At 39.5% G+C, this 25,416-nt stretch overlaps 1 protein-coding gene across 1 annotated transcript in view; it reads left to right on the top strand.

Moving 5' to 3' along the window:
- MYO3B (myosin IIIB) overlaps nucleotides 1–25,416 on the top strand; it is a 365,933-nt gene that overhangs the window by 125,557 nt on the left and 214,960 nt on the right. The gene's annotated exons all lie outside the window — the stretch shown is intronic.

The following is a 25,416-nucleotide window of genomic DNA, read 5'->3' on the forward strand; positions in this document are numbered from 1 at the left end:
ATCATGATCAGCACGATCTTTCTGAAACCTCAAACTGTTCAAGTCATGCCCTCCTCACAGTCATGCTGTGGCTCCCTATTGCTCAAAGCATACATCAAAACTCTTCAACACACAAGGTCATTCAGGATAGACTCTATATGTCTATGCAATAGCATTCTCTCCTCCATACTCCCTGCACATTCTAGCAAAGTCGAATAAGTGGGGCATCCCCTGACTTCCTAAGTTGAATTAGGTCCCTTTCCCTTATGCTTTCATGTCAGCATGGTGCCTTTTACAGACCTTCAAATAAGGAGGGGAGAGAAGCAGTTCAAGCCATTCTGAAATTATTTGTTTGTACATCTATCTCCCCACTCAAACTTTGAGTACCTTGGGAGCAGAGAATGTCTTTTCTGCTTTGTATCCCCAATATCTGGCACAATTTCTGGCACATTGCAGGAGCTCTGTAAGCACCAGTTCCTTCTGAAGAACCAAGGATCCTAGAGAGGAGGTGATATCTTCAAAATTATACACAGCGTATGATGCACCTGGTTAGAAGTTGGATGTTATGACTCATGATCTTTGGACAATCTCTTCTAGACACAAACATAATATTAAGGAAGAGTGTGAGGGGTGGAAAGGTCGTCAAATGTACCCCCCCAAAACACATACACTTTCTCAAAGCAAAAATAAAATTGCAACTGTCAGAAACATGATAGGATTGTTAAAAGTGAATGATGACAGCTACATGGTTAGCTGTCAATTCTTTTTTTGGTTGCTTTGGATTATGGAAATGACATCAAAACAAATCCTCTCCCTGGCACTCTTAGTGGTTATTCCTCTCCAATAACCTCTGCCCATTCCTCTCCATTTCTCCCATCTTCTTTCCCCTCACCCCAATCCACTTCTATTATGTCCCCCCATCATATCCTTTATCACCTGGTTCAGAAGTCCAGGGAAAGGTTGAAGACGAGCCATTTCTGAACCCAGGATTAAGAGAAAAAGCTATGTTCTCATAGCTCATGATGTTTCAGGACCACAGTCAGTGACATGACATTCTACAGAGCTGGCAATTTCCACCCCCCCCCTTTTTTTTAAATTGAAGTATAGTTGATTTACAATATTATATTAGTTTCAGGTGTACAACATAGTGATTCAATTTTTTATAGATTATACTGTATTTAAAGTTATTACAAAATAATGGCTATATTTCCCTGTACTGTACAATATGTCCTTGTTGGTTATTTATTTTATACAGAGTAGATTGTATCTCTCAATTCCACACCCCTATTTTGCCAATACCCCCTTTCCTCTTCCCACTGGTAATCACTAATTTGTTCTCTATATCTGTGAGTCTGTTTCTCTTTTGTTATATACGTTCATTTGTTTTATTTATTAGATTCCACATGTAAGTGATAATATAGAGTATTTTTCTTTCTCTGTCTTATTTCACTAAGCATAATACCCTCTAGGTCCATCCACATTGTTGCAAATAGCAGAATTTAATTCTTTGTTTATGGCTTAGTAATATTCCATTGTATATCTATATATACCACATCTTCTTTATCCATATTCAGTTGATGAACATGTAGGTTGCTTCCATATCTTGGCTATTATAAATTATGCTGCTCTGAATTTTGGAATGCATCTATCTTTTTAAATTAGTGTTTTCATTTTCTTCAGATATATACTCAGGAGTGGAATTGCTTGATCATATCAAATGGTGGTCCTATTTTTAGGTTTTTGAGGAATTACCATACTGTTTTCCATGGTGGCTGCACCAATTTACATTCCCACCAATAGTGTACTAGGGTTTCCTTTACATTTTCACCATTTGTTGTTTGTAGACTTTTTGATGATAGCCATTTTGACAGGTGTGAGGTGATATCTCATCGTGGTATTGGTTTGCATTTCTCTGATGATTAGCGATGTGGAACATCTTTTTTTGTGCCTGTTGGCCATCTGTGTATCCTCTTTGGAAAACTGTCTATTCAAGTCTTCTGCCCATTTTTTAATTGGGGCCTTTTAAAAATTTGAGTTATATGAGCTGTTTATATATTTTGAATATTAATCCCTTATTTGTCATATCATTTGCAAACATTTTCTACCATTCCATAGGTTGTCTTTTCATTTTGTTGATAATTTCCTTTACTGTGCAAAAGCTTTTAACTTTAATTAGGTCCCATTTCTTTATTTTTGCTTTTGTTTCTTTTGCCTTGGGAGGCAGATCCAAAATAATAATGCTACAGTTTATGTCAAAGAGTGTTCTGCCTTTGTTCTCTTCTAGGAGTCTTATGGTTTCTAGTCTTACATTTAGGTCTTTAATCCAATTTGAGTTTATTTTTGCATATGGTGTGAGAAAATGTTCTAATTTCATTCTTTTACTTGTAACTGTCCAGTTTTCCCAGCACCACTTATTGACGAGACTGTCTTCTCCATTGTATATTCTTGCCTCCTTTGAAATAGATTAGTTGACCATATATGTGTGGGTTTATTTCTGGCCCCTCTATTCTGCTCTGTTGATCTATGAGTCTGTTTTTGTGCCAGTACCATGCTGTTTTGATTACTATAACTTTGTAGTATAGTCTGAAGTCAGGGAGGGTGATGCCTCCAGCTTTGTTAGTTTTTCTCAAGATTACTTTGGCAATACAGGGTCTTTGGGGATTCCATATAAATTTTAGGATTATTTGTTCTAGTTCTGTGAAGAATGCCATGGGTATTTTGATAGGGGTTGCATTAAATCTGTAGACTGCTTTGCGTAGTATGGACATTTTAGCAATATTAATTCTCCAACCCAAGAACATGGGATGTCTTTCCATTTCTTTGTATCATCTTCAGTTTCCTTTATCAGTGTTTCATGGTTTTCAGAGTACAGGTCTTTCACCTCCTTGGTTAATTTTATTAGTGGATATTTTATTCTTTTTGATGTGATTTTAAATGGGACTGTTTTCTTGCTTTCTCTTTCTAATAGTTCATTAGTAGTAGAGGACTAATTTCATTTTTAGGATTTTCTATATGTAGTATCATGTCATCTGCAAATAGTGACAGTTCTACTTCTTACCTTCCAATTTGGATGCCTTTTATTTATTTTATTTTTTGTCTGATTGTTGTGGCTAGGACTTCCAATACTGTGTTAAATAATGGTGGCAAGAATGGGCATCCTTGTCTTGTTCCTGATTTTAGAGGAATGGCTTTCAGCTTTTCACCATTGAGTATAATGTTAGCTGTGGGTTTGTTATAAATGGCCTTTATTATGTTGACATATGTTCCTTCTATACCAACTTTGATGAGGGTTTTTATCATGAATGGATGTTGAGGTTTTTTGTTTTTAGCTTTTTATAAATTTGTTTATTTATTTATTTATTTTTGGCTGCATTGGGTCTTTGTTGCTGCGTGCAGGCTTTCTCTAGTTGTGGCGAGCGGGGGCTACCCTTTGTTGTGGTTCATGGGCTTCTCATTGCAGTGGCTTCTCTTGTTGCGGAGCACAGGCTCTAGGCACGCAGGCTTCAGTAGTTATGGCTCGTGGGCTCTAGAGTGCAGGCTCAGTAGTTGTGGTGCACGGGCTTAGTTGCTCCATGGCATGTGGGATCTTCCTGGACCAGGGCTCGAACCCATGTCCCCTGCATTGGCAGGCAGATTCTTAACCATTGCACCACGAGGGAAGTCCTGGATGTTGAGTTTTGTCAAATGCTTTTTCTGTGTCTGTTGAGATGATCATGTGATTTTTATCCGTCCTTCTATTCATGTGGTGTATCCCATTAATTGATTTGTGAATACTGAACCACCCTTGCATCCCTGGAATAAATCACTTGATCATGGTCCAGGGTTCTTTTTATTTATTGTTGATTTTGATTTGCTAAGATTTTGTTGAGGATTTTTGATCAGAGATATTGGCCTATAATTTTCTTTTTTTGTAGTATCTTTGTCTGGTTTTGGTATCAGGGTAATGGTGGCCTCATAGAATGAATTTGGGGGTGTTCCATCTCCTTCAGTTTTTTGGAATTGTTTGAGAAGTATAGGTATTAGCTGTTCTTTATATTTTTGGTAGAATTCCCTTTTGAAACTATTTGGTTTTGGACTTTTGTTTGCTGGGATTTTTTAAATTACAAATTCAATTTCACTGCTAGTGTTCAGTCTGTTCAGATTGTCTATTTCTTTCTGATTCAGTCTTGGAAAATTTTATGTTTCTAGAAATTTGTCCATTTCTTCTAGGTTGTTCAATGTGTTGGCATATAACTGTTTGTAGTATTCACTTATGATTTTTTTTGTATCTCTGTGATATCAGTTATTTTTCATCTTTCATTTCTTATTTGTTTTTGAGTCCTCTCTCTTTTTTTTCCTCAATGAGTCTGGCCAAAGATTTATCAATTTTGTTTATCTTTTCATAAAACCAACTATTGGTTTCATTGATCTTTTCTATTGTTTTTTGGTATCTATTTTATTTATTTACTCTCTGATCTTTATTATTCTTTCCTTCTGCTGACTTGGGGCTTTGCTTGTTCTTCTTTTTCTAATTTCATTAGATGGTTGTTTAGGATTTTTATTCAAGATTTTTCTTGTTTCTTGAGGTAGGCCTGTATTGCTGTAAACTTCCCTCTTCCCACTAGAATTGCTTTTGCTGCATCCCATAGATTTCGGAAATTTCCTTCTAGTGTATACATTGCCTCACCAAGGCTGCTTAGGGGAATACACATGTGTGATGGATGAAAATGAAAGTGTGGGGGAGTTTGTGGCCTGTGACCTAAACTTTGCTTCCTCCCTATAATATAAAAGCAGGGGCACGTCTCATAGGTATTCATCTTGGCCACATATGTTAATAGCTTAATACATTTGTCACATCTATAGGTGTTACTAAAAAAATAATTTAGGTTAGTGTTAAGAAGAAGAAATTACTCCATAAATTTGATATTTACGGATTTTTTGCCTTTAGATGTAAGAGATTTTCTGTCAAGGGGGCTTTTCAAGTTTACACTTTTCCAAAGACGCAGCGACAGGCCACGTGTAAAAAGAAAAGGCCAAAAACATACCACTATGGAGGGAAGGAAGGAATCTAAATATTGTGACAGATCAGAATGGGACAAAACCAAAAGGTGCTCAGCCGGGCTGAAGTCATAGTCTGCTGGGATCAGAAGCAAGCAGTGGTGGCTGGGAGTTTGGCTCCTGTGAATAAAAGGATTAAGAGGACTTTAAGCAATTCAGTTGGACTCCGGCTTGAAGCAGTGTCTGGGGTGGTTCTCCAGGGCTGATAAAAAGAGGCTGGAAAAAGAATGGGATAGGGGAGGGGTCATATGAGCCTGTGTTCTGACTATGGCAGTTTCTTCCATGTTGTTCTCCATCACTTGAGGTAGTGCTGACCGTCACCTGGCACTATGGCTTTTAGCCAGCTTTTGACTCAAGGTGGTAGAAGGATATATAAGCAGCTGGTCCTTCTGCTACAGGGATGGGCTCTTCCATATACCTAATAGAACTATGGAGCCAGGTGCACAAAATGCCATTCTAAAACCTGGCTCTGGGCTAGAGACCCAGAGAGCTAGGAAGACACAACCCTAAAATTATTAGACTAGGAGGGTGAACACAGAGGAGGTGAAAAGGAAAACAGAATCCTCCTCCTCACAGTGAGCCTGCCAACTGATATTTCAAAACTCATGAAGAAATCTAAGGCTAAGCAAAACAACCCACCAAAACAACAAATGAAGCATAAATACATTTGAAATGAAATGAAGTTCATGGAACAATCTGAAGGAGTGAAATAAGTAACTGTTAACTATAAGAAGGAAAACTATTTGGGATAAAACATGTAAAAACTAAAGAATCAAAAATGGGGGGGCAGTGTTTACTGCATGGTTATGGCATGCATAGATTCTTGGGCTCAAAACGAGGATAGAACTACTGAAAAATTTATAATTAAGCAAATATGTTAAACATGTATGGTAATTACTAATAAAGTACAGAAAAATAATGTCTAGTTTCTAAACCAACAGAAGGAAAAAAGGATTTATAGAAAACTTTATTAATCCAACAGAAGGCAGGAAATGAGAAAAAAGAATTAGAGGGAAAAGGTAGTAAAAAGAGATTTCTATGCATATGAATTATTGAATTATCAGACAGTTTTTCCCAGGATCTCTACTCTACAAGCAGTGATGTTTAACAACTGACTGGGTGGGGATGGGGGGCTGATTTGTATTGTTTATTGATTTTACTGATTTCTGTGAGGTAAATACTCCTACCATGGCCAATTTCAAGCTACCAATGTAACATCAATCCGTTCACAAAATTCTTGGAAATGTAACAGTAATATGTAGGGAGCTTGTATTTGCTGGCTCCAGCATACTGCTGTTTGTTTGGGATAGACAGGCTTTTCTCCATGGTCTTCATACTATATATAATTTTGACAATAAAATAAAAATTTAAAAACCCCAGATTCTATGCATTTTACTTCTCTAACTGAAACCATATGGAAATTTATTGGGAAACCAGGAGTTGGTGGCATTCTGTTATTAGAGTATTTATCATATGGTTATGGAAGGCTAGTAATTTATGATCCTTGCTAGAAAAGCCAGATCAATACAGAGATAAATGTCCTCAGCAGAATAGAATTTATATCATCCACATGATAATTGACCACTGTGTCATAACGTTCAATCATTCGTCTCATTATCTGATAAAAAGAGCCAGAAGTCCAATATATATGTGATTTATTAATGCACACTAGTGTGAAACCCATGACCTATCTAACCTGTTACCTGTCCTTGGCAACATAGTATATAGTTGTCTACCGCCAGTAATAGGATCCTACAAAGAGGATCAACAGCTTTTTAAATGCTAGACATCTTTTGTTGAATTAGAACAGATCAGAGAAATGCTTGAGCTATAACTCCCTCTCTTCCTTTCACTTCTCCCTTCCCCCCAGTCATGGGTTCCTACTCTTTTTACTCTTTTTTTAAAATTTTTTTAGCACAAATAGTTTGTCCTAGAGCAGGGTGGGTGGGTAAATGGTCCTGAAATAGCCTTTCATGTCACTGATTTGCTTCTATGAGTATATTTAGCGACACAGTCATTCCACATCACCTGTCTATGCATGTCACTGAATTACAGTGGCTTGAAGCTCAGGACACACCACAGTACCAAAGCAGGGAAGTGGCATGTTCCCTGGAGAGAGAGAGAATAGGGAAAATGAAAAAGGAAAACAGAAAGCTAACCATTTAGAAATCTATGCACGGAGTTAGTTCACTAACAGTGGGAGTAGGAGCTATTTACTCACCCCCACTTTCTTTCTCAACCCCCAGGAATATTTGTTCCCTGCAGCGTCTATGCACCTATGCTTTGCTTTGCAAGGGTTAATCAGAGGGCCCATCATTCATCAAATTAAAGGCTTGGCTGCCTGAGAGTTCCTTTCCGAAAGGATTAGGGTCTCTGATGAGGCTTTGATGTAATAGATGGAGCTGTTCTCCTTCATGTTCATGGAGGGGCTTTGAGGACTCCCCAGGCTCTCTTTGGCAGTTGGTCTCCCGTGCCTAAAAAAGAAAAATATTTTGTCTTACAGAAATTTAGTGCTTAAACAAGGCTCCATATTGGTGTCCTTGCTGTGGGCGGGAGGGGGTGAAGTGTTCATTTCTTGGTCTAAAACCACAGAGGCTCAGCACTAACTGGCTTCCTTGGGTGGCCACTTCCTCAGGAAGAACTGTCTCTCCACAGAGCAAGAGAAGTAATCAATTTGGCCTCGTGATTCATCGCCCTTGGAAGGTTTTTTTGTCAGAAGCTGGGCAGAGGGATGGCAGGTGACAGGCATGGTAGTGGTTTGTGTCCTCAGGAACATGAACCAAGGCAGCCAATAGCTGTGCAAAATCCTGATTTGCATAAGACATTTACAACTACTTATTATCTGACAGTATTTTCTCCAGGTTTTTCAGTGGTGGTTAGGTTGTTAATGAAAACCTGGCTTAGTTTATTTTCCCCAACTTGATCTCACACCATTAAGAATATTCATATAATTGGCAATCAGCCAGAGAAGTGTTTAGTCAATTTAAATATTTACCAAAAGAACACACGTTAAAGGCAGGGCGCTGAATGTGGGCAGATACAATGCCAGCAAGACTATTGAACTAGGCCATTATCTTTCTTCTTTCCTCCACCTTCACTATATACTATGGCCTGAAATTTTATTTGGAACCATTATTGTCATCATTTAAGAGGCAAATGTGACTGTCCTGTTGTTTCCCTGCCCACTTATGTGATGCTCCAGTCCTCTCCCCACCCTCTCCCAACCTCCCCTCCCCCTTTTTGAGTTGCTTTTGATTCATGGACTAAACTTTTAAAGCTATCTTCTTTCCATTCTTTGCAATGAACAGCACATGGTAGCTTGGCACCCTGCCTTTCTTTTCCTTGATGGATGCCAGCATCTGAGCACTGCATTCAGGAATCAAGGGACTTAACTGTACAAAAATTCACCAAGTTGCTGGTAGATATATAGCCCTGGATTAAGATCAGAGAGCTCTGTGTTTCCTTGAATTGGCCACCCAGGGAGAATTTTTTTACTAGATGGTTCTTTGAAAGAAGATCTCAGTTGGGATTAAAGGGTGTTATAAGAAACAACCCTATGAAACCCATGGCCTTGTTAACTGGAGGGAAATAATATTTATTACAGTATATGAAGTCATTTCTGTGAAAACCCAGGAAGGACATGTATCTCTAGTCTCCTTACCAGTCAACAAATACATCATCATCATCATCATCATCATCATCATCATCATCATCATCATCATCATCATTCTTCAAGCAGCTGGTCTATTTTTATATAATGAATTTTAAGAAATAGAGAACAGACGGCATTTTCCCTTTCACATTGGCTGCTTGAGAGCTGAGCCAAATTTGTGGCCACCTCTAACAAAGTAGTTTATTTGGTATTCTAATTCCTATTTTTGTTCCCTAATTTCCCCTTTGTTTCACTTTTCTCTTCTGCTTTTAATTATTTTTATCTTGCCTTATTACACATACCTTTATTTATTTAAGCACATGTTGTTGTGAGATGCCTTAAATTATTTCTAGAACAAGATGAAGTATTAAAAATCAATTGCACCTGATGGTAGGAATTTAAAATGATGCAGACACTTTGAAAAATAGTCTTGTAGTTCCTCAAAAGGTTAAACATAAAGTTATCATATGACCCAGCAATTCCACTTCTAGGTATATACACCCAGGAGAAACATATGTCCACATAAAAACTTGTACACAAATGTTCATAGAAGCATTATTCATAATAGCCAAAAAGTAGAAACAACCCAAATGATGAATGGATAAACAAGATGTGGTATATCCATACAATGGAGCATTATTTAGCAATAAAAAGGAATGAAGTATTGATATATTCTACAACATGGATGAACTTTGAAAATATTTTGCTAAGTGAATGAATCCAGTCACAAAAGACCACATATATTATGTGAAACGTCCAGATTAGGCAAATCCATAGAAACAGAAAGTAGATTGGTAGTCTCCTGGGACTGAGGAGGTTGAAGGGAAGTTGGGAGTGATTGCTAAAGGATACAGAGTTCCTTTTGGGGGTGATGAAAATGTTCTAAAAATTGATTATGGTAATGGTTGTAAAACTGTATGAATATGTTGAAACTTTGAATTGCATACTTTAAATGAGTGAACTATATGGTATGTTAATTATAGCTCATTAAAGCTATTATAAAAGTCATTTGCAGCAATCAACTGTAAATTTTCTGAAGTAGTTTTTGTTGCTTTTCTTACACTTTTAATTTTCACTTTTTGCTAGACATGCACACTCTAGTTAAATCCACTTATTTTCTGCAGGATCTGCAGACTTGTTTGGGATTGTGAGTCTCTAAGAGTAGGGATAGCCTTCTCCATAGGATGCAAATTCTCTCTGTATTATTTAGTTTGGGTCATTTGATCCACCAGGCAAAGCTTGTGGTTGTTCAGTGGCAAGTTCCAAGCCTGTGGGCATAAAGGCTGTTGTTCTACTTCCACTCTTCCCTGATTTGCAGACCCTGTCTCCTCTATCTTGTCATCTTACTCTAGCTGGTAGTGAAAATAAACGAGCAAGAGTGGTCAGAGAAGTAATAGAATAACTAAAAGATGTAGCATCACTACAGACAAGGAAAGAGAATATTTCTGGGGCAGGTCAACAATGACCGTCAGTGAACAGAGAGGTTGAATAGAATGAGAAGAGACCATTGAATTGGTAACTTAAAGGCCTTTGGTTTCCATCAAGAGAGATTGTAGTTGGATACTGAAGGTAAAAAAGTAGATTGTTATGTTCACAAAGATTTAGCTACAGGTCCATCCTTAAATTTAAGTTGGCCCAAGAGCCCACTGATGATCCCTTCTTTTTTCTTTATATATTCTTGATTTGTCTTCAAGTTCCACAGCTACAACCATCATTTTCCCCTTCCCATTTTCTTAATTCAGACTGTATGCTTCCAAAATGGATCCCCTCCGTGCCTACTTCCCTCCAACTTACTCTCTAATATGGTGCCAGTTGATTTTTTTTAACATCTTTATTGGAGTATAATTGCTTTACAATGATGTGTTAGTTTCTGCTGTGTAACAAAGTGAATCAGCTACATGTATACATATATCCCCATATCCCCTCCCTCTTGCCCTCCCTCCCACCCTCCCTATCCCACCCCTCTAGGTGGTCACAAAGCACCAAGTTGATCTCCCTGTGCTATGCAGCTGCTTCTCACTAGCTATCTATTTTACATTTGGTAGCGTATATATATCAGTGCTACTCTCCCCCTTCATCCCAGCTTACCCTTCCCCCTCCCCATGTCCTCAAGTCCATTCTCTACGTCTGCATCTTTATTCCTGTCCTACCCCTAGGTTCTTCAGAACCATTTTTTTTTTTAGATTCCATATATATGTGTTAGCATACGGTATTTGTTTATTCTCTTTCTGACTTACTTCACTCTGTATGACAGACTCTAGGTCCATCCACCTCACTATAAATAACTCAGTTTTGTTTCTTTTTATGGCTAATATTCCATTGTATATATGTGCCACATCTTCTTTACCCATTCATCTGTCGATGGACACTTAGGTTGTTTCCATGTCCTGGCTATTGTACATAGTGCTGCAATGAACATTGGGGTGCATGTGTCTTTTTGAATTATGGTTTTCTCAGGGTATAGGCCCAGTAGTGGGATTGCTGGGTCATATGGTAGTTCTGTTTTTAGATTTTTAAGGACCCTTCATACTGTTCTCCATAGTGGCTGTATCAATTTACATTCCCACCAACAGTGCAAGATGGTTCCTTTTTCTCCACACCCTCTCCAGCATTTATTGTTTGTAGATTTTTTGATGATGGCCATTCTGACCGGTGTGAGGTGATACCTCATTGTAATTTTGATTTGCGTTTCTCTAATGGTTAGTGATGTTGAGCATCCTTTCATGTGTTTGTTGGCAATCTGTATATCTTCTTTGGAGAAATGTCTATTTAGGTCTTCTGCCCATTTTTGGATTTGGTTCTTTGTTTTTTCGATATTGAGCTGCATGAGCTGCTTGTATATTTTGGAGATTAATCCTTTGTCCATTGATTCGTTTGCAAATACTTTCTCCCATTCTGTGGGTTGTCTTTTCGTCTTGTTTATGGTTTCCTTTGCTGTGCAAAAGATTTTAAGTTTCATTGGGTCCCATTTGTTTATTTTTGTTTTTATTTCCATTTCTCTAGGAGGTGGGTCAAAAGGGATCTTGCTGTGATTTATGTCATAGAGTGTTCTGCCTATGTTTTCCTCTAAGAGTTTGATAGTGTCTGGCCTTACATTTAGGTCTTTAATCCATTTTGAGTTTATTTTTGTGTATGGTGTTAGGAAGTGTTCTAATTTCATTCTTTTACATGTAGCTGTCCAGTTTTCCCAGCACCACTTATTGAAGAGGCTGTCTTTTCTCCATTGTATATTCTTGCCTCATTTATCAAAGGTAAGGTGACCATATGTGTGTGAGTTTATCTCTAGGCTTTCTATCCTGTTCCATTGATCTATATTTCTGTGTTTGTGGCAGTACCATACTGTCTTGATTACTGTAGCTTTGTAGCATAGTCTGAAGTCAGGGAGCCTGATTCCTCCAGCTCTGTTTTTCTTTCTCAGGATTGCTTTGGGCATTCGGGGTCTTTTGTGTTTCCATACAAATTGTGAAATTTTTTGTTCTAGTTCTGTGAAAAATGCCATTGGTAGTTTGATAGGGATTGCATTGAATCTGTAGATTGCTTTGGGTAGTATAGTCATTTTCACAATGTTGATTCTTCCAATCCAAGAACTTGGTATATCTCTCCATCTGTTAGTGTTATCTTTGATTTCTTTCATCAGTGTCTTATAGTTTTCTGCATACAGGTCTTTTGTCTCCTTAGGTAGGTTTATTCCTAGGTATTTTATTCATTTTGTTGCAGTGGTAAATGGGAGTGTTTCCTTAATTTCTCTTTCAGATTTTTCATCATTAGTGTATAGGAATGCAAGAGATTTCTGTGCATTAATTTTGTATTCTGCTACTTTACCAAATTCATTGATTAGCTCTAGTAGTTTTCTGGTATCATCTTTAGGATTCTCTATGTAAAGCATCATGTCGTCTGCAAACAGTGACAGTTTTACTTCTTCTTTTCTGATTTGGATTCCTTTTATTTCTTTTTCTTCTCTGATTGCGGTGGCTAAAACTTCCAAAACAATGTTGAATAATATTGGTGAGAGTGGGCAACCTTGTCTTGTTCCTGATCTTAGAGGAAATGGTTTCAGTTTTTCACCATTGAGAATGATGTTGACTATGGGTTTGTCATATATGGCCTTTATTATGTTGAGGTAGGTTCCCTCTATGCCTACTTTCTGGAGAGTTTTTATCATAGATGGGTGTAGAATTTTGTTGAAAGCTTTTTCTGCATCTATTGAGATGATCATATGGTTTTTCTCCTTCAGTTTGTTAATATGGTGTATCACATTGATTGATTTGCATATATTGAAGAATCCTTGTATGCCTGGGATAAACACCACTTGATCATGGTGTATAATCCTTTTAATGTGCTGTTGGATTCTGTTTGCTAGTATTTTGTTGAGGATTTTTGCATCTATGTTCATCAGTGATATTGGCCTGTAGTTTTCTTTTTTTGTGATATCTTTGTCTGGTTTTTGTATCAGGGTGATGGTGGCCTCGTAGAATGAGTTGGGGAGTGTTCCTCCCTCTGCTATATTTTGGAAGAGTTTGAGAAGGATAAGTGTTAGTTCTTCTCTAAATGTGTGATAGAATTCGCCTGTGAAGCCATCTGGTCCTGGGCTTTTGTTTGTTGGAAGATTTTTAATCACAGTTTCAATTTCAGTGCTTGTGATTGGTCTGTTTATATTTTCTATTTCTTCCTTGTTCAGTCTTGGAAGGTTGTACCTTTCTAGGAATTTGTCCATTTCTTCCAGGTTGTGCATTTTATTGGCATATAGTTGCTTGTAGTAATCTCTCATGATCTTTTGTATTTTTGCATTGTCAGTTGTTACTTTTCCTTTTTCATTTCTAATTCTGTTGATTTGAGTCTTCTCCCTTTTTTTCTTGATGAGTCTGGCTAATGGTTTATCAATTTCGTTTATCTTCTCAAAGAACCATCTTTTAGTTTTATTGATCTTTGCTATTGTTTCCTTTGTTTCTTTTTCATTTGTTTTTGCTCTGATCTTTATGGTTTCTTTCCTTCTACTAACTTTGGGTTTTGTTTGTTCTTCTTTCTCTAGTTTCTTTAGGTTTAAGGTTAGATTGTTTATTTGAGATTTTTTCTTGTTTCTTGAGGTAGGATTGTATTGCTATAAACTTCCCACTTCGAACTGCTTTTGCTGCATCCCATAGGTTTTGGGTCATTGTGTTTTCATTGTCATTTGTTTCTAGGTATTTTTTGATTTCCTCTTTGATTTCTTCAGTGATCTCTTGGTTATTAAGTAGTGTATTGTTTAGCCTCCATGTGTTTGTATTTTTTACAGTTTTTTTCCTGTAATTGATATCTAGTCTCATAACGTTGTTGTTGGAAAAGATACTTGATACGATTTCAATTTTCTTAAATTTACCAAGGCTTGATTTGTGACCCAAGATATGATCTATCCTGGAGAATGTTCCATGAGCACTTGAGAAGAAAGTATTTTTTGTTGTTTTTGGATGGAATGTCCTATAAATATCAATTAAGTCCATCTTGTCTAATGTGTCATTTAAAGCTTGTGTTTCCTTATTTATTTTCATTTTGGATGATCTGTCCATTGGTGAAAGTGGGGTGTTAAAGTTCCCTACTATTATTGTGTTACTGTCAATTTCCCCTTTTATGGCTGTTAGCATTTGCCTTATGTATTGAGGTGCTCCTATGTTGGGTGCATAAATATTTACAATTGTTATATCTTCTTGTTGGATTGATCCCTTGATCATTATGTAGTGTCCTTCTTTGTCTCTTGTAGTAGTCTTTATTTTAAAGTCTATTTTGTCTGATATGAGAATTGCTACTCCAGCTTTCTTTTGATTTCCATTTGCATGGAATATCTTTTTCCATGCCCTCACTTTCAGTCTGTATGTGTCCCTAGGTCTGAAGTTGGTCTCTTGTAGACAACATATATATGGGTCTTGTTTTTTTATCCATTCAGCCAGTCTATGTCTTTTGGTTGGAGCATTTAATCCATTTACATTTAAGGTAGTTATCGATATGTATGTGCCTATTACCATTTTCTTAATTGTTTTGGTTTTGTTATTGTAGGTCTTTTCCTTCTCTTGTGTTTCCTGCCTAGAGAAGTTCCTTTAGCATTTGTTGTAAAGCTGGTTTGGTGGTGCTGAATTCTCTTAGCTTTTGTTTGTCTGTAAAGATTTTGATTTCTCCATCAAATCTGAATGAGATCGTTGCTGGGTAGAGTAATCTTGGTTGCAGGTTTTTCCCTTTCATCACTTTAAATATGTCCTGCCACTCCCTTCTGGCTTGCAGAGTTTCTGCTGAAAGATCAGCTGTTAACCTTATGGGGATTCCCCTGTATGTTATTTGTTGCCTTTCCCTTGCTGCTTTTAATATTTTTTCTTTGTATTTAATTTTTGATAGTTTGATTAGTATGTGTCTTGGCATGTTTCTCCTTGGATTTATTCTTTATGGGATTCTCTGCACTTCCTGGACTTGATTGACTATTTCCTTTCCCATGTTAGGGAAGTTTTCAACTCTAATCTCTTCATATATTTTCTCAGACCCTTTCTTTTTCTCTTCTTCTGGAACCCCTTATAATTCGAATGTTTGTGTTTTTAATGTTGTCCCAGAGGTCTCTGAGACTGTCCTCAATTCTTTTCATTCTTTTTTCTTTATTCTGCTCTGCAGCAGTTATTTCCATTATTTTATCTTCCAGGTCACTTGTCTGTTCTTTTGCCTCAGTTATTCTGCTATTGATTCCTTCTAGAGAATTTTTAATTTCATTTACTGTGTTGTTCATCATTGTTTGTTTGCTCTGTAGTTCTTCTAGGTCCATGTTAAACGTTTCTTGTATTTTCTCCATTCTATTTCCAAGATTTTGGATCATCTTTACTGTCGTTATTCTGATTTCTTTTTCAGGTAGACTGCCTATTTCCTCTTCATTTGTTTGGTCTGGTGGCTTTTTACCTTGCTTCTTCATCTGCTGCATATTTCTCTGTCTTCTCATTTTGTTTAACTTACTGTGTTTGGGATCTCCTTTTTTCAGGCTGCAGGTTCGTAGTTCCTGTTGTTTTTGGTGTCTGTCCCTAGTGGGTGAGGTTAGTTCAGTGGCTTGTGTAGGCTTCCTGGTGGGGGGGACTGGTGCCTGTGTTCTGGTGGGTGGGGTGGATCTTTTCTTTCTGGTGGGCAGGGCCACATCCAGTGGTGTGTTTTGGGGTGTCTGTGAACTTAGTATGATTTTAGGCAGCCTCTTTGCTAATGGATGGGGTTGTGTTCCTGTCTTGCTAGTTGTTTGGCATGCGGCATCCAGCCCTGGGGCTTGCTGGCCATTGGGTGGAGCTGGGTCCACCCAGCAGAGACAGAGGTCTCTGGGAGAGCTTTCACCCATTGATATTGCTTGGGTCCGGGAGGTCTCTGGTGGTCCAATATCCTGGACTCGGCTCTCCCACCCCAAAGGCTCAGGCCTGATACCCGGCCGGAGCACCAAGACCCTGTCAGCCACAAGGCTTACTCTTGTTTCCAACAGACCCTGCAGGCAGAGATCCAGGAGACTGACTGATCCCAGTTCGTTTTTTAGAGTAACGATCTAATTGTTTTATCTCCCTGTTCAAAGACGCCAGTTCACTGTGACTAAGAAAGAAAACCCAAACTCACTGGCATGGCCTTCTAGGTTCTGAATAAGATGTTTGTGGTCAGATTTTCACTGCATCTATTACAATTGCATTATTCTGTTCCACTGTGTTCCCCATGTGAGCCATGCATTTTACCAATGGGCTTTCATTCCTACTGTACTCTCCGCTTAGAATGCTCCTCCCCTGTACTTCTGTCAGTATCCCTTTCATCCTTTAAGACCCAAGTGTCATCTCTCATGTGAAACACTTGTTCTCCTAACTAGGATTGTTTACTTCATCTGAGCCACTCTAGTGCTTACACTTTTTAGCCTTGAATTATTTTTATTTATGTCTATATCTATTCTACTACTTGTTTCTAAATTCCATGAAAGCTAACATCTCACTCCAGTCATCTTTCCTTCCAAGCACTTGATGCAGTGCCATTCACAGTAAATACCTAGTAAGTGTTTGAATGAATCAGTGCATTGAATCCCACCTGGGTCTATAAATATTTCATATGTGTAAGTTTGGTATTATCCCAGAAGATAAATTTTTTATGGAGGCATATATCTTTTGTTTGTTTTGTACTCTCCTATCCCCCACCCCAGTCCTGGAGTAGTCCTGAGCATGTAATGGTCATGCACTATGGAACTGGTTGTTCATTTCTCATAGGGTACTGGGTACTAGCTGGGTACTGTCCATTGTAGGGAAAAAAATGCATACAAATGAGAATTATGGATTTAATTCTGGACAGCATGGCAAGTAGGATTAAGGGAAAGATTAGAATTCATATATTCCCTGGCACTTAAGCCTGGACTAAGAAGCAGACCATAACTGTCTGTCAAAATGGAAACTGATTTTTGAATCAAAGAAATTAGCCAGGCATTCAAAAACAGGAGTGCCCAGAGGCCTGAACTTGAAAATGCCAAAGTTCTTTGCTTTTGCTAGGTTGTCAGACCCTAAAAGTCCCCATTCTCCCTGAACTTTGAAACTTCTGATCAGGACATCTATCAAATAGAAATTTTGTACTGAGTCGTGGGAATCACATTGAGAAAAAGTATCTAATTAATGGGCACACTGTTATTCAAGTCTGGCTCAAGGACCCTTTGCACATTAACATTTCTTTTTATAGCACTCACCCTGCTTGGAATTGGGTATGCTATGGCTGTCTTCCTCCAATGCGCTGACTGTAACCCCACGGTCTAGTACAGTGGTTGGCCCACATAGCTGGCATTTATTGAGTGCTTACTATGTACCAGGTACTGTACATGGATTATCTCATTTACTGCTGACAATGACATTATTACCATTTTATAGAAGAAGAAACTGTGGCCCAGAGAATTAAATTAACTTGCATATCATCACATACCTATAAGAAGTAGAGTTAGGTTTGACCCTAACCCCTGCCTTTTAACCTTTATATATTACTGCCCCAATGATAGGCACCAAACATTTTTAAAAATGAGTGAGTACGTGCGTCATGCTTGGGCGAATAATAGTGATTAATTATACTGTTTTAAAATAAGTCAGACTGTTTTAAATATTTGAGATTAATAATAATTTAAATATAATATAATATACATTATATATGTTACATGAATCTATATTGTATCAATTAATAATTAACATAAAGATTAATATCTTTAAAAACTGGACTTGCCAACATTTAGGTTATTTTGCCCTGACTTACCCACATTTTATATACGCATTTCCTTCTGAGTTCAGCCATCACTTCCCTCTGCTCCTCATCTTCCTGGGCTGCTTCAAGCAAATATTTCCTTAATTTCCACCTGAAGCCAAGACGTCTAACAGAAGACAGGGCCCACATCTGGTTTCCTGGCTGAGTCTAGGGCTGACCTGTGGCCAACCTCAGCCCCTTGCAGAAGCCTCAAAAGGCAGCAACAGCCAATACCCAGATCCTTGGGAAGCGATAGCACTGCAACCTGAGAGATGGAGCCATCACAGGATTCCCATCTCCCAGGGGCCATGCCTTCCCCAGCTCTTTGAACCAGAGGGTGGGATTTGAACGCAGATTTAATTGTCCAGTAAACTAGTTGCTGGGGCTGTGCAATGAAGTGATGGCTCATTTTTTTTCAGCACCCTGACTGAACCGCATGGCTAGAGTTGCCTGGAGAAACATGTTTAATTGCAAAGTATTGATACTTTTCCCAAATAAGGAAGAAAGAAACAACGAAAACAAAGAGGAGTGAGAAGGTGGTGACTTGGGGCCACTGGTTACAGCCCTTTAGACAGCCTTAGTCCTAAGACATGGACATCAGGATCTTCCTTGGCTACAGCATGTCCAGTGGAGGGTGTGCTCATCCCCAGTCTTTGCAACTTGGAAAGCACAGATGAAACTGAAGAGGGAAGTGGCAGTAACAACAATAATAAGACTGCACCTCTGCCACCATGCCCTCCACTGACTTCTCCTTGAACAGCTTCTGTGTCCCCTGAGCCCCATCTTGTCTTGTTCCTCAGTTCTGGCCTGGTTCCCCTTGACCCTTCTCCTCACTTTGCCTCCTTGCTTGGCATTTTTACTCCTTTTTCCTTGTTATAGTAAACTCCTCTTCCCTTGGCCGCTCCTGGCCGTGGCCCCCAGGTTGTCCCCCAGACAAGCCGTGCTTGAGCATCTAGAATTTCTGTTACCATATCTCCTTCCCTAAGAATACAATGAGTTAGTCTGGACTTTTCTAATTATTTACTATTGATCACGGGATCAAAAACATAAAGGTAACATGAAGAGGTAGTTGTGTTCACAGGTGTCATGCAGGCCACGACCCTGGGTCATTCTGGGTTACGTGCGGTGGCTCTCTGCCCTAGGACCGCCCTCCAGTCCTGGACCCTCTTTTTGCATTGAGACTCTCTCCAGCTACCATGGTGCACACTCCTTAACTCTGGAGGGAGATTCTGTCCTACCTGTTCTTAGAGTTTATCTTTTGGCTTGAAACCACCCTACACTTTTCCTCCAGTCGTCTTCTTCACCTTCTGAGAGTCTTCTCTGGGTGACAGAAGTTGACTCTTCTCTCTCCCCAGCCTCATGCTTCTGGAAATGCCATGTTCTTCCACTTCTGTTTCCTTCCTGTGTTCCCTTGAGCTCACTCTGGACCTTCAGTGCTGATGGCTTTGTCTAAAGGTAGGGCTGACTTGCTGATCTTTCTAACCCTGTACCTGCCTTCTCCTCACCCTAGTGACCTCAGGCAAGATGCCAGCTGCCCTGTGGTCCTGCTGCCCTGTAGCCTCTCTTCCACTTTGCCACACAGGATCTGCTCCCATTACCCACCTCATAAAAAGAACTGAGCTTCCTGTTCTAAAACCCTCCATCCTACCCTCTGAGGCCTTTTTTTCTTTCAGTGAATCCTGACTGTTTTTCTCTGATTGATAACCCTAGATCTGCCTCGCTGAGACATATGCTCCTGGTTCTCACTTCTCTGTTTCAGGTTAGGACCCCACTTCCCCACGCTATGTGTGAAGTTAGTGTACAGTTTCAATTCTCACCAGTGAGACTTTAAAACGCCACCATGTGCAATATTTGCAAACTTCATGAAAACTGAAATGGAGTTAAGTATTCCACCAAACGGGAAGGTTTGGTTTTGCTGAAATAACATATGCAATGTCAAGTTTCTCAGCCTGCCTTCTTTTGAGGCATTAGTCATCTTGAGAAAATGTTTTTGTCATAGTCCTGTCTTCCAAAATGGAAATTTCCTTCCAAGACAGAGCACCATGGGCTCTGATATTTAACCTGTAATTAGTGTACCCTCTGGAGGATTTCTCCTCTTGATGCAGAGGCCTCTTTGTCACTCAGGCTTCTGTCTGCTGATGATAGGAAGTGCAGATGCAGTACATCACAGGGCAGGGAAATGCTTGCTCAAATCAGAAACGTTTAGATATTTGGTGCCAGTGGAAACACTTAATAATCTAAGCAGCAAACCCACAAGAAAACAGCAGTAAGTATAAAAGACAGAATATTAAAAAAGAAATGAGAAGAGACATAAGTCTCAAATTTTCATCTAGTTTTGCACCAATGTGTGGAATAAGATTGCTCACCCTCCTGCTTTTCTCACCAAGTTCACCAGTATTTTTAGTTTTTGACTTGATCAGCTTCTCTTTATCAAGTGTAGTTTAGTCATCAGTAAACATCCGTTCGTGACTCTTGATAAATAGCTCCCCCTTGCAGGCGTCTGATTCTTTGGTTATGAAATGGCAGTTTACAGTGGCAAGGCAGCCGTGTCTCGACAGCATGATCCTTTGGGAGCGAATGGAAAGAGCACAAGCACTGCCAGCTCCAGAGCCCAACGCAGGAGACCGACCTTGTTTCTTGTTAAGAAATGCCTCCTGGACTTCCCTGGTGGCGCAGTGGTTAAGAATCCGCCTGCCAATGCAGGGGACACGGGTTTGATCCCTGGTCCAGGAAGATCCCGCATACCACAGAGCAGCTAAGCCCGTGAGCCACAACTACTGAGCCTGCGCTCTAGAGCCCGCGAGCCACAACTACTGAGCCCATGCGCCCAGAGCCCATGCTTCGCAACAAGAGAAGCCACCGCAGTGAGAAGCCCACGCACCGCAACAAAGAGTAGCCCCCGCTCGCCGCACATAGAGAAAGCCCACGCGCAGCAATGAAGACCCAACGCAGCCAAAAATAAATAAATAAATAAATAAATTAATTAATTTTTAAAAAAAGAAATGCCTCCTTTTTGCCTGTTTCTGGCAGAGGCCAGGCTGGGAGATCCCAGCAAATGGCTGCAACAACCTGTGTTTAATGTGGTGACACTAATGAATTCTGAGAATTAATCTTCAGCCAAGAATGCATGATGGAAGGTACTAGAATTTCAAATTAGGTAATGGATTAAATTTCCTTCAGGGCTGAAATTTGCTTCCTTTTTCTTCTCGTGGACTTTTCTGTCATATTCAAACCACCTTCCATGGCCTTGTAAATCCAGGTAATACATCTCATGGTAGTTTTAATTTTTTTTTTTTTTTTTTTTTTGCGAGGGCTTTCTCTAGTTGTGGCAAGTGGGGGCCACTCTTCATCGCGGTGCGCGGGCCTCTCACTATCGCGGCCTCTCTTGTTGCGGAGCACAGGCTCCAGACGCGCAGGCTCAGTAGTTGTGGCTCACGGGCCCAGTCGCTCCGCGGCATGTGGGATCCTCCCAGACCACGGCTCGAACCCGTGTCCCCTGCATTGGCAGGCAGATTCTCAACCACTGCGCCACCAGGGAAGCCCAGTTTTAATTTTTTTATTCTTTTGTTTTGTATCTTAGCACAGAGATAACCACACCTAAATCCAGATTTTAAAAAATGACTTTTAAAAAGTCTGGGGCTGAAAGAATTACTTATAATTTTGGAAAAAAAGCAGCATTCCCTAAATTTAGTCCTTGTTCAGTTTCTTTTTTCCAGAGTAAAAGATTCTGGGAAGAACTGAGCTTGGTGAATGTATTTCCCCAATTCGAGACAGTCTTCTGCAGAAACTGCAGCCTACAGGTGTCTCAAACATGCTGGTGACAATTAGGGGCTCTGAGTGTCTCCCCTCAATCAGCTGAGATAAAGACTCAGCTGCCAATTTCAAGAGCCTAGTACTGATTTCTCACAACAGAGCTTCCAAGGATGTCATTTGCAGGGCCCTGGTTCCGGTGATACAAAAAAGGATCTGTGGCCGAGTAAGTTTGGAAACATGGATTTAAACAAAATTAAGCTGTTTTCTTTACCTCCATACTTCTAAGAACATTTAATATGCTCACACGTACTGTGAAACTCCAGATTTACTTGGTTTAGAGAATCACCAATGTTTCCCAAACCTTTTTGACCAGAAGACTAGTTTCAGTTTTCAGTGGAATGTCTCATGTGTCTAGTGTTTCACCCAACTTACCTCACACTGGCTGGCCCCCATTTTCCCATACAGAAGTCAACGTTTTATTTTCTTGTAAAAACGGCTCAATCCCCTGCTGGGGGAAAATATTCTGCATCTGGAATTTGCAATTCCTGGTTTAAGAAGCAATCTGAAAATGAATAAGCATATTATAACTTCCTTAATTTTCCATGTTTGTTCTCCAAATCAAGTTAGAGGATTTAATCATGCTTATAAAAGGACATGGAGGCTGTCAGGAGTTCTTACCGATCCCGGCTATCAATTCTATCTTAATCCACTAAATCCCTGCTTGAAAGGAGAATAAGATAGAAATGGCAAGCTGACAGACATAATAGTATGAGTTTGGGGCACAAAACTGCAACATCTTAAGCAATAAAGAATATGCCCTAGTTAAAGTTGGTAAAAGGACTAAAGCAAAGAATTGTTCTTAGATGTTCAAAGGAGGCAGCTTAGGAGGTGAAGGTCAACGTTCTGGTGACCTCCTGAGTTCCTGGCTACACAGCTTGCCTAGGCTGGCTTCTTTCATTGCTGATCCAGTTTCCCAACCTTGAAATGCCTTCTACATCTTCTCCACATATTGAGTTCAGTTTAGTTCCAAAAATTCCCTCCAAACTCAGCTCAGTCCTCACTCTTTCCATTAAGCCTTCTCTGGCTGCCCCGCATCCACTGCTGCCTAGTATTGTTTTGCACGTTATACCTGTGCCATTTTAACAACACATTGCAGAGTAGGAGGGGTTCTCTCATGGGAGCCAGGGAATTGACCTCATCACTATCAGGACTTGACCTCAACTTCCTCACCTCGTAAAAGAAGGGTTAGAATAGAAAATCTTGGTCCCCTAGCTCCAAAACCTTATGCTTTCGTGTGACTATTTCTTATTCTAAATATAAAAGCAAACACTGGCTTCTGCTGTTTCCTGTGTTTCTCTTGTCCTTCCGTCTTTATAATAAGATTGTCGATCTTTGAGGAAAATGGTCATAATTTTTTATGAATTCATCTATTTTGACTAATTCCAGCTGTGTAATAAATGTTTGCTGAACAAATGAAATGATATGATTCCAATGACCTGGTAGCTAGTAATGCTTGACTTTCGCCATATCTGCTCCTAACATAGAACTTTCCTCTATTTATCAGTAAAATAATAAGTCCATTTCATTCTGGCTTTTTGCTCCCCATGAGAAAAAAGTATGCAAGAGTGTTTTAGAATAAGGCTCTACCCTCAAGGTCTTCCTGCCCTTCTCCTAAAAATCCGCCAATGCAGTTGGATATGTCACAGCTCTGCTTAGCATTCTTCCCATATACACTCGGTTTCAGTTTTGCTGATCCGTTGGTATGACATTCAGCCCACTTGGGCCTTACTGAGAGAACTAACAAATAAATCCTCTTGATCATTCCTTCAGAGAGTAGAACGCCTACCATCTTTATTTTTTGGATCTCCAGGAGACAACAGATCACTGTTGTTTCTCCCTTGTCTGATTATCTCACTTCATTATTTAGTCCTCATTTCTCTTACTCCCTCTGTGATCTAGAGAGAGATCCCCTCCAAAATACCAAATGATCTTGCAACCTTGTTTGCAACCTTGCTCTCCCACTGGATGCTAAAATTATGAAACAAGATATAGCACCTTTAATTGCACCCCCAGAATCTAGCAGACACCTATTTTCATAAGGCTGGAGTATGGGTTTCCTGGCTTCTCTCAAACCCTATCTAAGGAGCTTTAATTACCGGGAGTACTGTTCCAAGGCCCCTATCCTGAGGGAGAAGGTAGAGGCAGCGCCTGCTCACTTTCCCATTCACCTGCTCTGAATTTCCTATTAATTGTTACACCTCCCACTTTCAGGCCCCTTGAGTTTACTCATCTGAAGTTTTGGCACTAGTCAACAAGCAGTTAAGAGTTGCCCAGAAAGCAAAAAAAAAAAAAAAAAAAAGGTGGGGAGACCGATTAAGAAATCCGTCTCCCTGTGTTTGGGGATATACTTGGGTACAGGAAATATGTCTATTTGGTGATGAGAGACAGATGTAATGTGACCTGCGCCAGATCCCTGGACAGGCTTAGCTGTGGGTCCCAGCAGTTCCTGGTCTCCCATCCTACCCATGCCCTCTGGGGGGGCGGGGGTATGTGCAAAGCCACCATGTCCATCTTCAGTAGGAATTCTCAGAGGACACAGACTTTATTTGGGGAGTTTTTATACACCATCTCTCAAGCTAGGAGGATGAGGCATACACCTGTATTACTGACCATATAAACTACCAAGAGGTTCCTTTTTTCCAGGTGCTTAGGGAAACGTTAGCATGTATTTTCCTTTGGTAGTCACATAATTATATATGGATTAATATACATGGAATCTAGGGAACATTGCTGATGTAAAAACATGAACGGAGTATTTTTTTTAAGCATGTGCACTGATTTTTTAATTTTTAGTAGGAAATATAATAGATTAATACAAAAGGCCCCTGGACCCATAAAAGTCAAATGATTGATTTCTCCCCATAGCGAGACAGAGGTGGTATTTATAGTCGTGCAGGCAGCAGAATGGAGATAATCTAGGTTCTTTTGGCTTTTCTAGCTGAAAGCTCCAGTTCCAATAGATAGGAAATCCCTGAATTAATTCTAAAATGGGGTGACTGGGAAATTTACTGAATATCTTTCAGGACTAGAAGTCGAGCGATGCGAAAGTGGTTTGAAACGCAAAGATTAAGGCCCTTTTGTAAAACCAACAGTTGAGGATTGTTCTAGGAACTCTGCTTAAATGTTTTGAAAGGATGCTCAGCATGAGGCTGAACATTTTACCATTTGTCAGTGCGTTTCATCATTTTAAATATGTTGTGTTTTACATGTTGCTGGCACGTCACTATTGGGAAAACTGGAAACATTTATTTCATGGAGTGGGCAGAATGGCATCTAGTATTTATCCTAAGCCTTCCAACGTGAGCTAAATAAAAACTGATAACTTAAAAGGGCGGATGTTGAAATTTCTTCCTCCCGTCAAGGGCAGCTACTCAGAATGGAAATGCAATGGTAATTGGAGGGGTATTCATCAGATTCAATTTCACTAGAGATTTCCTGTGTCAAAATCATCTTTAATAACATACATCACACAGCAAAATGTACTGAATCATTGTTTTCTTTGAAAAGGGCATTGAACCTGAAACAGAAAGTGGTTATACCGGTGCGGTTTTAACCAATTAACCACAGAGGAGTTTAAATGCAACCCAATTTTTACCATTTTGTATGGACTTTTTGTTCCCTGTTTGAATGATTCCATTCCAATTCATCTGAACTATATTGTAGTCACTTCCTGTTCTGAGGTTTTTCTGCTTCTTCAGAAGATATTA

The sequence above is a fragment of the Eubalaena glacialis genome, chromosome 1 (assembly GCF_028564815.1).
Source record: "Eubalaena glacialis isolate mEubGla1 chromosome 1, mEubGla1.1.hap2.+ XY, whole genome shotgun sequence".
NCBI classification, from domain to species: Eukaryota; Metazoa; Chordata; class Mammalia; order Artiodactyla; family Balaenidae; genus Eubalaena; species Eubalaena glacialis.